Source organism: Oncorhynchus clarkii, chromosome 12 (assembly GCF_045791955.1).
Source record: "Oncorhynchus clarkii lewisi isolate Uvic-CL-2024 chromosome 12, UVic_Ocla_1.0, whole genome shotgun sequence".
NCBI lineage: Eukaryota > Metazoa > Chordata > Actinopteri > Salmoniformes > Salmonidae > Oncorhynchus > Oncorhynchus clarkii.
Genome location: NC_092158.1, coordinates 26,027,345 through 26,039,756, shown reverse-complemented (window position 1 = coordinate 26,039,756; position 12,412 = coordinate 26,027,345). Strand labels below are relative to the sequence as shown.

Here is a 12,412-nt window from a genome sequence, read left to right as displayed (position 1 = left end):
TTGTCTCTGAACTAAAGTTCAGGTTTTTGTGTGGTGAGATATAGTACTCAATTATGGATGATGGCTAAGGTTATCTGATTTCATCTGGCTAAGAGTGGTTGTTTCATTTCAGTGTATCAACAGTTATTTCTGTTCCAGTGGACAAATGGAAGTCTAAAGAGTTATTTGTTTGAGTAATTCTTGGTTTAGTGGTTCATTGTTCACCAGGTTTGGGCTCAATGCGTATTGAAGGCTGTCAATTCAGGAAGTTAACTAAAATGACCATTCAATAATCAAAAATAAAAGGGCATTTATTGTCAATAACTTCTCAAACTGAAAAGTAGAAGCTATTTATGTAAAACGTTTTTTACATTTTCAGTATTTTAAATTCAAATCACTTCCTGACTTGACTGCCTTCAATTCAAATTGAGCCAACCCTGCTGTTCACTGGTTTTTGACCCGATTTGAACGTTCTATTACTTTTTTTAGATAATGTACAGTTCGTCTGTTACATAATAAAGTAATAGATCTAGATTACCTATAAAACAATAAGGTTTTCATTTTGAAACCTGTAGTCAGTGTGATAATGATGATAGCCCAGGCCATGTGCATTTCTCTGTCTGCCCTGAAAATCACCTGAATGGCAAATATATGCAGTAGGTAAAAAAGTAGTTATTCCAAATGCACCAGCCCTAGACCAGTGTAATTGGAGGAATGCGGTGAAGTGCTATATTACTGTGTCGAGTTCTCTCACCCTCCCTCCCTTCTCCCTCCCTCTCCAGCAGGAAGATGAACTAAGTGTGTCTCTATCCAGAGGCCTGTCTTATAATAATGATTGTATAGTAAAACCCACTAGGGCTCTCACTCCGTTTTCCCCGTTCATGAAATTTGATTAGGCTTCCATGATTCGACTTTCACTGTATGACGTATCCGTTCTTAACATATGTGCCGTGGTTAGATGAAATACACTGAGGATGTTAGGAATGTGTTCTATAGCAGTGGCAACGAAGATGAGCACAACTTCTTAGGTCATACGTCTGAATCCATATGGTTGTAATTCAGAAATGTCAGGCTGGCAAATATACTTAGACACGTGGTGGTTGATGCCATAGAATGTCCTGTAACTGTTGATAGATTAATCATGGCTTTCAGAGCTTTTTGAAGTCATCCCAGCGTGACTTCATTACAAATACAGTACATATCATCCGTTTGAGAAGCAACAATTTCTCTTAGAACGTGTTTGCCTCTCTCTTTCTCCCCTCTCCCTCGTAGTGGAGGGGGCATATGGAAAACAGGATGTTTTCTTTTGAAACACACACAGCCCCGTGCTCCCCTGTGTTTTCTTTCCTGACGTAAACCTTTGGGAGCCGGGGGGAATTGAACAGAGCAGCCGATGGGCTTCTTAATTAATCTCTTGTTTTTAGTCCGGGAGCACGGTGCTGAGTGGAAGCAGGTGGCGTGGGCAGGTGCTTCTCCTACACAGTAAAGTAGCGCTCAGTCTTCACACGCACAGCGCACGCATGCATGCACACCACACACACACTCACGCACAGGCATACCCACACCTCGGGCAAGGAGAAAGACACAACAAACCAAAGTTATTACCCTGCAAATAACATCTAGCCCTAGATGATTGTCTGAATCTTGGTCCAGGATTCACATCCTCTCTCCAGCCTGACGTACAGTAGAGACAGACAGGCCCTGTCAATATGAATAGCCTTTTGTTTATTCTCGTCTTGTAAGTGGCCTAATCTTCTGTTTGCTTTATTCATTATGGTCTAAACATCACAATTGAGTCCTGTTGAGTGTCTGTCTCAGATTTGCTGAATGTAGCATTGTGTTTCGGCTTTCATGGTATGACATCCTCATTGGCCATAGAAGCTGCCTTCGGTGGGGAATGCTGAGAATATTGTGTTTCTCTAATTGGGTTTTGCCATAGTCTGACACTACTAGAGATGATCCGGCAGAAGCCACACGGAAATTGTGTAAAAACTTGTTATCGGCTGCCAAGATGTATTGATTTAATTAATCAAAATAGATTCCAGCCTTGGGACATGCTCTGTTGTAGCAACCCTCCAGAGAAGGCTGACTGACGAGGCCTAGTTGGTTATTCGATGCTGCAAAAGCATGGTTCAATAATAGTGAAGACATCAGAAACTATGAAATAAAACATTTGGAGTAATGTAGTAACCAAAAAATTGTTAAACAAAATATATTTTCTTTGTGATTCTTCAAAGTAGCCACCCTTTGCCTTGATGACAGCTTTGCACATTCTTGGCATTCTCTCAACCAGCTTCATGAGGTAGTCACCTGGAATGCATTTCAATTAACAGGTGTGCCTTGTTAATTTGCGGAATTTCTTTCCTTCTTAATCTGTTTGAGCTCAGTTGTGCTGTGACAAGGTATGGGTGGTATACAGAAGATAGCCCTATTTGGTAAAAGACCAAGTCCATATTATGGCAAGAACAGCTCAAATGTACAAAAATAAATGAAAGTCCATCAAAGTTTCAAGAACTTTGAAAGTGTCTACAAGTGCAGTCGCAAAAACCACCAAGCACTATGATGAAACTGGCTCTCATGAGGACCGCCACAGGAAAGGATACGTTTATTAGTTAACTGTACCTCAGATTGCAGCCCAAATAAATGCTTCACAGAGTTCAAGTAACACACATCAACATCAACTGTTCAGAGGAGACTGCATCAATCAGGCCATCATGGTTGAATGCTGCAAAGGAGCCTCTACTAAAGAACACCAATAATAAGAAGAGACTTGCTTGGGTCAAGAAACATGAACAATGGACATAAGATCGGTGGAAATCTGTCCTTTGGTCTGATCTCCAAATTCAAGATTTTTGGTTGCCACCGTGTCTTTGTGAGACGCAGAGCAGGTGAACGGATGATCTCTGCATGTGTGATTCCCGCCGTGAAGCATGGAGGAGGAGGTGTTTTGGTGTGGGGGTGCTTTGCTGGTGACACTGTCTGCTTTTTTTTAGAATTCAAGGCAAACTTGAATTCAACATGGATACCACAGCATCCTGCAGCGATACGCCATCCCATCTGGTTTGGGCTAGTGGGACTAACATTTTGTTTTTCAACAGGACAATGACCACAACACACCTCCAGGCTGTGTAAGGTCTATTTGACCAAGAAGGAGGGTGATGGAGTGCTGCATCAGATGACCTGACCTCCACAATCACCCGACCTCAACCCAATTGAGATGGTTTGGGATGAGTTGGACCGCAGAGTGAAGGAAAAGCAGCCAACAAGTGCTCAGCATATGTGGGAACTCCAAGACTGTTGGAAAAGTATTCTAGGTGAAGCTCTTTGAGAGAATACCAAGAGTGTCAAAGCTGTCATCAAGCCGAAAGGTGGCTACTTTGAAGAATCTCCTATGAAATATATTTGAGTTGTTTAACACTTTTTTGGGGGGGCTCCTACATGATTCCATATGTGTTATTTCATAGTTTTGATGTCTTCACTATTATTATACAATGTAGAAAATAATAAAAAATAAAGAAAAACCCTTGACTGGTAAATGTACATGTGGGGTTTAGCGAGAACTAGAGTAAATCACATTGGAGTTTAGACTGATAATACTAATCTGATGAGATATTATTTCTCTAGTTGGCACCAGAGATCCACTCAACACACAACTATTTCTGTACTCTGTAGGCCTAGTAGAGATGGCTCTGCACTGCACTATGCTTCCACTCTCAGCCCATACAGTACAGTCCAGTACAGTCACACCCACTCTTTCTCTCTGTGTGCTGGGCAGACCCATGACCTGGCCATCCGCTGCATCCAGAAGAACATCAAGAAGAATAAAGGAGTGAAGGGCTGGCCCTGGTGGAAGCTGTTTACCACTGTACGGCCCCTCATTGAGGTGCAGCTCACAGAGGAACAGATCAGAGGAAAATGCGTGAGTATCCCTGTCTCTGTCAGACTGTTTAGCCACCCAACCTCACACCCACTGCAAATCTGCTTCTCATGTCTAAAGTAAGGGTTTGCATGTTTGAAATGGGTGTTTGCTTACCCACAACCATGAGTCGACTCCGTATGCCGTATGTCAGCTGGGAGTGGTGAATATCTTATGTTGCATAGGATTCCAACATGGCTACCTCAGCTGTTTCTACAGTCCTTTTCCCATTCTCATAATTTTCCTTTTGCTGTATGTTCTCTTCCAGGAGGAGATCCAGCATCTGAAGGGAAAGCTGGAGAAGATGGAGAAAGAGAGAAACGAAGTGAGATTGAACAGTGATCAACTGGAGAGCAGGGTGAGTCTCCCTTTCTTCTATGCACTGCATTCTGGAAAAGAGTGTTTGCTGCAGAAGTGGTAGACAGTAGCTCAGTCATACTGGCTTTATTCACCAGAAGCTGTGTCAGGTTATTAGCTCAAACAGTCCACCGTTGTTCATTGTTTGACTCCGTCTGTGATAAGAAAAGTAGTCTGAGGATATCACTCTCAGGCTTCGTAGGAAGCCTTTTGAGGGTGAGTTTGTCGAGGGCTTCTGTGACTGAAGATAGGCCGGGCCATGGGGCATACACATTGACTGCTGTGTGTTCCTCCAGATCTCAGAGTTGTCAGCAGAGCTTGCAGACGAGAGGAACGCCGGAGAGTCTGCTTCCCAGCTGCTGGAGACCGAGACGTCTGAGAGACTGAACCTGGAGAAAGACATGAAGGACCTGCAGGTATAGACGGACACATGCACTCACTCACTCTTGAGTAGTTGTACTTACACTAGTCCATTTTGGTTGTCAGTGAGCCTAAGTAATAGGACATGTAAGATGGAGCATGGAAATAATATTTCGTAGCGGGAATATTTAATATTCTGTCTACCTTAGGCTACGTTTGACTTAATGAAGAAGCAGATGGAGTGTATGGAGATGGAGGTGATGGAGGCTCGTCTCATCAGAACAGCAGAGCTCAATGAGGACGTGGACGATGATGACGATCCAGGTGAGGTCTGATGCCTATAGACTATCCACACAAAACCCACTGTATGCATGGCAAATATTCGGTTGTAATTATGGTTGGGGAAAGGTAATGCATTTGACTACTTGTAAAAGAGGATATCCACATATTACATAGTAAAGGTTAGGTTGTAAATTGCATTATGATCATTGTTGTTTTTTCAGAGGCAAACAGACACAGCTTAGAAAGTGGCCCATGGTATTTAATAGTTCCAAGCTAATATGAAGGCTGTTGTGTGACTCATCACAAGTACAATATCCGAGACTACATACAGTAGGATAATTGGGTCAAAAGTTGCATAATGACATGTTGTCCATGAATTGGTCCGTCTTCTATGGATTTACTGGTGTGGGATTAAAATACCCACTGTCAGGCCTTAGTCCTCTCTCTCTCGTTGTCTCTGATCCCCTTCTGCAGTTAGTGAGATGTCATGCTGTGAGTGTATTGTCCTTGAGTCTCTCTGCCCCTAAATCAAGGCGCTCGAGTACCCAGCCCCCACATCCTCAAGAATAAAGCCAGAGTTTGAAGGTTTCAGATAAATGAGAAAATAATCTTGTGGATCAGAGCCGGTGGTTCCTGGAAGCTGTCATTATTCTTTAAATATGCAAATGTCTGTTACAGCCTCTCAAACATCTGATAAATGAACCTGGACACTCTTCTAGTCTCCACTGCTCTAGTGTAGATACGCTCTGACAGCCACTGCTGTGGGCCCAGGTAGAATGCTCTATGCCATATTAGGTTCTGCGTCTCCACTAAACCCTTACAGATTCTATAGTCTGCTTTAATGGTGTCCGGTCAGATGAACTTTGAATGTCATCTTACCTAGAGACGATATCTTGAGGGATATTCTTGTTCCCTTGAAGCTTTTTCCACTTATATTGTCAAGTCATGATGAAAAGTTTGTCTGTCATTGGCAACATGTGTATGTGAGACACACAGCAGCTCTTTCTATATCCTAATGATCCTCCGCTGCATTAAGCCTCGTTCAGTCAGCCGGTCCAGCATCAGAGGATCGGTCACTCCAAATGTCACATGGTCTGTCTCGGTCACTCCCCGACCCTATGTACTGTCACTGGTCTGTCCCTCAGGAGGAGAGTGGCGTCTGAAGTACGAACGAGGCATCCGGGAGACTGAGTTCACCAAGAAGAGACTTCAGCAGGAGTTTGACGACATGCTAGAGACTGAGCAGCAGAGTAAAAGACCTCTGGAGAGGAAGGTATGGCCTGGGTGTTACGCTCATTCTGGCCTTATCATGTATTACTCTGGTGCACGTATTCACCGGAGTTATGTTCATATGCATCATAACATTCATACTTATTGTGTGTGTTTGTGTAGCTGACTGACCTGCAGGCGGACAACGATGAAGTGCAGCGCTCTGTGCAGCTGCTGAAGAAGAAGTGTAGCAGACTGACGGCTGAGCTGCAGGACACCAAGCTGCACCTGGAGGGCCAGCAGAGCCGCAACCACGACCTGGAGAAGAAACAGAGGAAGTATGCACACGCACCCACTCACATTTGCAGATACACGCGCACACACACACTAATACACAAGAGCAAAGCCGTCATTCAACAGCACTGGTTTTAGAATAATGACTATAGAAAGGTTTTTAGTGAAAAGTGAGGAACCTGCTTCTTTTGTCTCCTGAAACGTCCTCACGTACATTAGCAGACCTATCCAGGAGACTGATAAATATTTTTTCATTTGAACAGAGAATAGAGACGGGCTGTAATCTGTGTAATTACATTAGCTGAGAAAGTGAGTCAGACTTTTAGCACTTGAGAGGTTTGTGCTGTGGCAGAATGTGATCTCTCCCTTGGGGCTAATTGAAGATGCTCTGTGGGAGTAATCATTTTCAGCTGTGCAAAGCCGAGGACCGCTTCTCTTAGAGAAGAAGAGAGAGAATTAAGGGACCTGACAGTTCAGAACACTTCACAATGCAGTTGAACACTCCTAAGTGTGGCTGCCCCAGACATTTGAATAGAACATTATGGTCATGATTACCAATGCTTTTGGAAATTAACAGCTAACTGTTAACATTTTAAAGCTGAGTGCTTATAATGAGTCTAGAATGGAGGCTGTGCTGTTAGTAATAGTCCTCAGTGGGATGAGAGGAGGTGAAATGTTTCTTATTGCAGTGAATTGAGTTCTAAAATGATTTAACTCAACAAATGGGCCTGCTTAAATATTTTAACTTAGACTGAAAGTGTTGTTGCTTGCGTCATCAAATCTTCTACTTCATTCAGAGCGTCCGAACAATCTATTGGATGAAAATTATCTGTAATATTTATACTTTTTCTGTAAGACCAAACTCAGTGGAGAGTGAATGAGAGGTCTGTATGAAGGCCTGTCAGTAGTGTAACGTGTGTGTTGCAGGTTTGACTTTGAGCAGAGCCAGGCCCAGGACGAAGTGCTGAGAGAGAGGACACAGAGAGAGAAGCTGGGCCGGGAGAGAGACATGATGACAGGGGAGCTGTTCAGTCTGTGCCAGCAGCTGCAGGTACAGTACAACCTGGACACAGATGACAGATCATAATGTAATTGTTCCCCCTGGGGAGTCCATGTCCTCTGAATGTCTGGCCTAGTCCAAGAGTCCTCTGAGTGCACATGTCTCTGTGCTGCCCCCTGCCTGCAGGACAAGGACATGGAGCTGTGTGCCATCCAGCTGAAGGTGGAGCATCTGGAGGCAGAGCTAAAGGACCTGTTGTCCCAGGAGTCCAAGGATGAGTCGTCGCTGTCCAAGACCAAGAAGACGTTCCGCGACCTGGAAGCCAAGGTCAAAGACCAGGAGGAGGAGCTGGATGAGCAGGCCGGGACCATCCAGATGCTGGAGCAGGTGAAGGAGGTGAAGAGGGGAAGAATACAGAGCCTATATAGGAGTTGCCAGTCTAGAACTGTCTATTTGTGTTTGTGTGTGTGTGTGTGTGTGTCAGGCCAAGCTACGTCTGGAGATGGGGATGGTGAGTCTGCGGCAGACCCACTCTAAAGACATCGATGGCAAGGATGAGGAGGTGGAGGAGATCAGGCAGTCCTGCAGTAAGAAGGTAAGAGGGATGTACATATGACAGGTATTTTCCACATCAGGCCTACTTGTGATTTTATCACCTATGCATAAATTCCTCACTTTAGAGTAACAACATGCCAACCCATGTCACGTATACAGCAAACAGCTCTGACTGGCACTTCAACAAACACACATTAAATGTGTAGGAATTCATGTGTCAAATTGCGCTACACTGAATTCAGTCATGGCATGACAACCAGATCTGGTAATGGCTGTCTACTTGGCATGTTGTTTGGAACATTTTGACAACGTACGCCTATAATGACACAGGGAACTTCTTCTACACAGTCATTTCACATTGACAGTCCAACATATAGTGCCACATGGAGTATGACATTGATCTGGCCCTCTGACTTTAGACCTATGAGGAAAACATGTGGTGTGGTAGGTGTTGGTGGGTGATACCGCAGTGATGGTCATCTGTCAGCCTGTCCCAATGAATGTGTAGTTCCTGTCTGGAGTCTACTAACCTTCCTCCTGTTTTATCTTGTCGGTCTGTCCATCCTACAGCTGAAGCAGATGGAGGTCCAGCTGGAGGAGGAGTATGATGACAAGCAGAAAGTCCTGCGTGAGAGGAGAGAGCTAGAGGCCAAGCTGATGTCTGCCCAGGACCAGGTACACTGTCACTGTGTGTGTGTGTGTGTGTGTGTGTGTGCGCGCGCGTCACACATGGGTTCAAATGTTGTCACATGGGATGGATATAATCTTTCCCCCCATCGTTTCCTATGACCGAAAAGAGCTTCTTATCATCAGAACAGCAATCACCTAACCTTGATTTTGGATGAAGAATTTTATTTCAATGTCTCGGCCGCGCTGGACATACTGCTCACTGGGACCAGGTCCTAATCCCGATACTCGGAAGATGGAAAATACGGTGATATAGTGGCTGACTTGGGGGCAACCTGACAAAACTACGGAGGCGAGTAAATAAACCGCCTCTACTCTCTGTTCTATTGGTGAATTTACAATCACTGGAAAACAAACTGGACGAGATCCGTTCGAGAGTATCCTATCAACGGTACCTGAAGAACTGTAATATCTATGCTTCGCAGAGTCGTGGCTGAACAAGGACACGGTTAATATAAATCTAGCTAGTTTTCTATGCATCGGCAGGACAGAACAGCAGTCTTGTAAACTTCGGGGCGGGTGTGTGTCTCTTTGTTAACCACAGTTGGTGCGCCATCTCTAATATTAAGGAAGTCTCCAGGTTCTGCTCGCCTGAGAATAATTCATGATAAGCTGTAGACCATACTATTTACCAAGAGTTTTCATCTATATTTTTATTCGCTGTCTACTTACCACCACAAACAGGGAAACTGACATCCATTTTACCTAATTTCTACCAGCTTGTCACCTGTGCAACTACAGGGGGAAAAAATCTCTAGATCACCTTTACTCCACACACAGAAATGCATACCAAGCTCTCCCTCACCCTCCATTTGGCAAATCTGACTAACTCTGTCCTCATGATTCCTGCTTACAAGCAAAAACTTAAACAGGAAGTACCAGTGATGCGCTCAATTTGGAAGTCATCCGATGAAGCGCACACTAAGCTACAAGACTGTTTTGCTAGCACAGACTGGAATATGTTCCGGGATTCATCCGATAGTATTGAGGAGTTTACTACATCAGTCACAGGCTTCATTAACAAGAGCGTTGACGACTTCGTCTCCACAGTGACCGTACGTACATATCCCAACCAGAAGCCATGGATTACAGGCAACATCTGCACTGAGCTAAAAGATAGAGCTGTCGCTTTCAAGGAGCGGGACACTAACCTGGATGCTTATAAGAAATCGCACTACGTACTCCGACTTAGAAAAGCGTCAATACAGGACTAAGATCAAAACCTACTACACTGGATCTGATGCTCGTAGGATGTGACAGGGCTTGCAAACTATCGCGGATTACAAAGGGAAACCCAGCCATGAGTGCCCAGTGACACGAGTCTACCAGACGAGCTAAATGGCTTCTATGCTTGCTTCGAGGCAAGCAACACTGAACTATACGTGAGATGCTGTTCCGGACGACTGTGACCTTTTTGGTCCAAAATTTGTTTTACCAACCCAAAATATTTTTTCACCATAATTACACCCAAAACATACAAAATAAACAGATGAGCATGTTTTGTTTTTCTGAAACAAGAAATGTGTTACTAGTAATAATTAAAGGGTTGTGTTGCTTCTACAACTGAACATCAAGGATCAACAAAATGCCTACCCTGCCACAAAAGGCAGACCGAGCCCACCCCATTCCCATCGACGGAGCTGTAGTCGAGCAGGTTGAAAGCTTGGTGTCCACATCACCAACAAACTATCATGGTCAAAATACACCCCGACAGTCGTGAAGAGGGCCAAGCTTCCTGCCATCCAGGACCTCTATACCAGGCGGTGTCAGAGGAAGGCCCAGACTGTGCTCTCTGCTACTGCATGGCAAGCGGTAGCAATGCACCAAGTCTGGAATCAACAGGACCTTGAACAGCTTCTACCCCCAAGTCATAAGACTTCTAAACAAGATTTAGCTAGTCAAATGGTTACCCAGACTACCTGCGTTGACCCTTTGTGGCACTAACTCTCTTGCACTGATTCTATGCACACACACTGGACTACACACACACACACACACACACACACACTTTCACATATGCTGTTGCTACTGTCTCTATCCTGTTGCCTAGTCACTTCACACCTACCTATTTGTACAGTACATAGCTATCTCAATTACCCCGTACCCCTGGACATCGTCTCGATACTGGTACTCCCTGTATATAGACATGTTATTTTTATTAGTTATTCACGGCGTATTAATTCTTTGTCACTTTCAATTTATATGTATTTGTATCTTAACTTTAATTCTGCATTGTTGGAAATGGACCTGTAAGTAAGCATTTCACTGTTAGTCTACACCGGTTGTTTACGAAGCATGTGACAATAACATTTGATTTGAAATGCATTTCAATTCGATTATTTATTTAAATACTTGTTTTCTGTGTATTTGAGTTTTCAAATAATGTGGCCTGAATCAGCTACTTCTATTGAAAGTATTTTCAAATAATTTCCTATAAAAATATTATTTAAAATACCAAAGAGACCTGGGTTCAAATGCATGGGAATATTAAAATATTTGTATTTGAAAATACAGTTGTCTATTTAAAAAAAAATATATATATTTCCACATTTCTTTGAAAGAAATTGAAATGCCCTAAATAGTATTTGAACCCAGGTCTGGTGTGCGTGTGCAGTGTGTTTTTTAGCGTGTGTGAATGTGTGCCCTCTACTTTAATCTTGATGTAGTCTGGGAATAGTGATTATTATGTTCAACACAACAAGAGCTATGTCTGGATCTTGTATTGGGCTCTGATAGTTTGCTGTGAGGTGGGAGCTCATGGTGAACATTGTGAGCTGCACAGTAGTTACTGTTTAGGTGTTCTACTCTAGGTGGGCTGCAGGGACGTGGAGACCGAGAAGAGGCTGAGGAAGGACCTGAAACGCACCAAGGTGCTGCTGGCTGACGCCCAGATCATGCTGGACCACCTGAAGAACAACGCCCTCAGTAAGAGAGAGACCGCCCAGCTCAAAAACCAGGTACACCACCCTACATTACACTACATGGCCCATCTTATTATCATCATGTCAATGCCGTACTTTAGTGACATTCTGGCAGCTTTACTACTACAAATAATCCTGTCAATGTATTGCGCTTGCTCTCCTGATCAAGGACACGGTGTTGAGTTTTCCGATTTCTGAAGATCTTGATTTAGCTTTTCACCCTGACCTTGTAATCCTCTCTTCCTCCTCCTGCTATATCTCCCTTCACAGCTGGAGGAGTCAGAGTTCACGTGTGCGGTGGCGGTGAAGTCTCGTAAGGGCATGGAGATAGAGATCGAGGACCTGCACATCCAGATGGAGGAAGTGGTCAAAGTCAAGATGTCGGTGAGTGAGAGATCCTTCTATTGCCACGCTCTCTTTGAGAGGACTCCCAACCATTATAGCTGCCTAATGCCTACTGTGAACTGCACACAGGGTATGGAGTAAGACCACATCAGTGTGCTGTATTTCCATTTCATTTTAAAGGAAAATACCACTCAAAATCTATTTGTCTGTGTGTCTCAGCCAAGTATTTATTGTGTAGAGACAGAGTGGCGGTTCAAATATGTAATCTCTGCAACACTACATACCAAATTACCATGTGTAATTACAGCATTTTACCACGTTTTTGACGACACAACAAAACCAAACCACAGTGTTGTTAGAAACAGCAGGAGAACCTGTTGCATTTTTTACTCCCTCTTTTACACACAGCAGACTATTTTAATATTGTGTAAAAACACTGCCGTGAATATGTTCACATCTCCCCGCCATCATGGAACATTGAAATGCTAAGTATTTTTTTCTGGAAAT

The 12,412-nt window shown here is 43.7% G+C and overlaps 1 pseudogene; it reads left to right on the top strand.

Annotated features, from left to right (window-relative positions):
• LOC139422422 (unconventional myosin-XVIIIa-like) overlaps positions 1-12,412 on the top strand; it is a 92,680-nt pseudogene that overhangs the window by 61,283 nt on the left and 18,985 nt on the right.